General features: G+C 41.5%; 1 pseudogene across 1 annotated transcript; it reads left to right on the top strand.

Annotated features, from left to right (window-relative positions):
• Positions 1–534: 534 nt before the first annotated feature.
• On the top strand, positions 535–1,682 carry LOC103264892 (annotated as a pseudogene). Its single transcript, XR_002482212.1, has 2 exons — positions 535–1,180; positions 1,491–1,682. The product of XR_002482212.1 is annotated as an actin-related protein 2/3 complex subunit 3 pseudogene (transcript).
• The last annotated feature ends 2,033 nt before the right edge of the window (positions 1,683–3,715 follow it).

The following is a 3,715-nucleotide window of genomic DNA, read 5'->3' as shown; positions in this document are numbered from 1 at the left end:
TTTTAGAAAAGAAAGAAAATACTCCATCAGGTATTAGCCCTGTACCTTTAAACGTGGTTGTCTACAAAAGGGGAGAGCTACCTCATAGAATGATAGGGACTATTACCTGAGATGCACAATCTAAACTTTGGCAAAATGCTTGTTACAAGGTAAAAATAAATATTAGCAATTATTATTTTGCTCATCCTTATTCACTAAAAATGTATTTTTAAAAGGGCAGTAGTGGTTCACATCTGTAATCCCAGCACTTTGGGAGGCAGAGGCAAGAGGATTGCCTGAGCCCAGGGGTTTGAGACCAGCCTGGGCAACCTGGTGAGACCTTGTCTCTGCAATAAATAAAAAAATAAGCTGGTTGTGGTGGTGCATGCTTGTAGTTCCAGTACTTGGATGGCTGAAGCAGAAGGATTGCCAGAAGGTCTAGGCTGCGGTAGCCATGAACGTGCCCCTGCACAGGGCGACAGAGAGTCCTGCTCAAAAAAATTAAATAAAAAGGCAAATGCGACTTCCACCTACTCTGCCTGGGCTGCCAGACCGGAAGCATCGCCCTCTAACCCAATCCTGCTCCTCTGGGTTGAAACCCAGGGGCCGCCAAGATGCCGGCTTTCCACTCTTCTCTCATGGACCCTGACACCAAACTCATTGGGAACATGACACTGTTACCTCTCGGAAGTCAGTTCAATGGACTCGCCCCTAGAGAGACAAAAGATACCGACATTGTGGATGAAGCCATCTATTACTTCAAGGCTGCTTCTTCAAAAACTATGAAATTAAGAATGAAGCATATAAGACCTTGATATATATAACTCTCTACATTTCTGAGTGCCTGAAGAAACTCCAAAAGTGCAATTCCAAAAGCCAAGGCAAGAAATAAATGTACACACTGGGAATCACTAATTTTCCCATTCCTGGAGAACTTGGTTTTCCTCTTAATGCAATTTATGCCAAGCCTGCAAACAAACAGGAAGATGAAGTAATGAGAACCTACTTACAACAGTTAAGGCAAGAGACTGGACTGAGACTGTGAGAAAGTTTTTGACCCTTAGAATGATAAACCCAGCAAGTGGTGGGCTTGCTTTGTGAAGAGGCAGTTCATGAACAAGAGTCTTTTGGGACCTGGACAGTGAAGGGGGCTTGGGCAGCCACCATCTCCAAAGCTCTGGGCAGTGTTTTCCAACAAGATGTACCCAGTCCTGCCAGGCACAGTGGTTCATGCCTGTAATCCCAACACTTTGGGAGGTGGAGGCAAGAGGATTGCCTGAGCCTGCAGGCTCGAGACCAGCCTGGGTGACATGGCGAGACCTCATCTTTACAATAAATAAAAAAATTAGCTGGGCATTGTGGCACATGCCTATCGTTCCAGCTACTTGGAAGGTTGAGGTGGCAGGATTGCCTGAGCCCAGCAAGTTGAGGCTGCAGTGGCCATGAGCAGCGTGCCACTGCACTCCAGCCTGGGTGACAGAGTGAGACTCCCACTCCAAAAAAAAAGAGATGTACACAGTCCTTTGCCTTCATTTCATAAAGTTTTATACAGAAGAGAGAAGAGTACGCCTTTACTTGAAAAGCTCTTGATCAAGAATCTGGGTGGGGAAGTAGAAAGTGGGTTGGCAAGGGTGACTCAAAATTTCCTGTAGTATTAAGCTGGTGCTTAATAAGAGTAAATAATAATAAATACATTTCTAACATTCCATGTCAGAACAACTTTATTGCTTATCTTTGACATTCACTTGAAAAATTGTTTTGAGATAAAATTCACACAACACCCTTAAAAAAAATAAAGGGCAAATATTTGAAGTCTGGAGTATCCAACTCTCTCTTCCTTTATGCTTCTTATGTTTCTTTGGTTTTAACAAACAAAATTTTCAGATTGCCAACTCCTTAATAATAATTATGGCTATGTTTGCCCGGCAAGGGTGCAGATTCTTGATCAAGAGCTTTTCAAGTAAAGGTGGAAGTGAGAGGACTGCCTGAGCCAGGGGTTCGAGACCAGCCTGGGAAACTTTGTGAGACTTCATCTCTACAATAAATCCAAAAATTAGCCAGGCGTGGTGGTGTGCGCCTGTAGTTCCAGCTACTTGGAAGGCTGAGGTGGAAGGATCGCCTGAGCTCAGCAAGTCGAGGCTGTGGGGTCATGAGCGTGTCACTGCACTCCATCCTGGGGGAACAGAGTGAGACTCCAACTGAAAAGTAATAATAATAATAATTATTATTATAATTATAGCTATACTTACACAATGCTGACTGTGTCAGACGATGCTCTCAGAGCCTTGCAAAGTTTAAATAATTTAATCACCACAACAACATTATGATATAGATACTATTGTTATCCCCATTTTAGAGTTCAAGTGACTAAAGATGGAGATATTAAGTAACTTGCCCAAGGTGCCCAGACAGCTCTAGACTTCTTAACAAGTCCTTGATTCCTGCCATTCTTCCCACTCTATACAACCTCAGAGGCAACGTTATGGAGACTTACACAATATCTACATATTAGGATTTAGTTATTCTTTCCCTAACTCTGAGTACTTGCCACATCCTATCAAATTCTTGATTTCTGTCCTGCTAACTTTGTAATACCATGCAATAAATTCACCAACTGGTGAAGAAACCAACCTACTTGTGCCAGGCACATGGGTGAATAGGAGGAAAGGGGAATGGGCTAGAAAGATAAAAGGTGGTAAAAAGATAAATTATGTTTTCTCTGCTCAAGGAGCTTATACTTATTGGCTTATATTTAATGTGACTCATTGACGTTTCTGTATTTGCATAAACCTGTGCTTGAAGCATATGGTTAGCATGAACCCCAGGAAGGAATACACATTGTCTATGGTAAACAGCATATCACTGGAGTGAAATAGGCAAAATGCACATGCATGCTCCCCAGGCATTTGTGCATATGAGGAACCAGGACTGAGGTTGGGAGCACATCAGTCAATGCTGTCAGTTGTCTGGGGTCCATTGACTCCCTCTCAGACCCTCATATCTGTATTCCACTCCTATGTATTCACCTCGAGGAAATGAAAGAATATGTCCATAAAATGTCCTTCACATGAATGTTCATGGAAGCTTTCTTTGTAATAGCCACCCAAACTGGAAGCAATTCAAATATTCATCAATAGGTGAATGAATAAGCAAATTGTGGTATATCCATAAAATGCAACACTACACAGGAATAAAAAGGAACATACTATTAATACATGAATAACATAGATATACTGTATAATTCCATTCTTATAAAATTTCAGAAATTATAAACTAACCAGTAGGGATAGGAAGCAGATCAATGCTTGAGTGAGAGCAGGAAGGGAACAATTTCAAAGGAATGTGAAGGAGGTAAGACACGTTCACTATCTTCACTGTGGTTATGGTTTCATGGGTGTGTAATAGGCCAAAATGTAACAAATTATACACTTAAAATGTTTGCAGTCAGTTCTGTGACAATTATACCTCAAAAAAGCTATCTTTATAATTCAAGAGAAAAAAACACAAAATTTTACCAATACAAAAGAAAATCTGAATAAATGGAAAATCCAAATTCCAGGTGGTAAGAATAACTATTATAAAATGCCGTTTCTACTATGATCTACAGATTCAATGAAATCCTTTTCAAAATTGAAGGGTGCAGGAAGCGACCAGAGGGGTGGCTCCCAGAATGGCACCGAGCATGGTGAGGACACACCAGACAACAAAGGCCCTAGGTCCCAGCTTCTGTGTGCAC

This window comes from Carlito syrichta, unplaced genomic scaffold, assembly GCF_000164805.1.
Source record: "Carlito syrichta isolate Samal-C Ts95f unplaced genomic scaffold, Tarsius_syrichta-2.0.1 Scaffold305756, whole genome shotgun sequence".
Lineage (NCBI taxonomy): Eukaryota > Metazoa > Chordata > Mammalia > Primates > Tarsiidae > Carlito > Carlito syrichta.
Note: the sequence above shows the minus strand (reverse complement) of the source record. Positions and strands in the feature narration are given on the sequence as shown.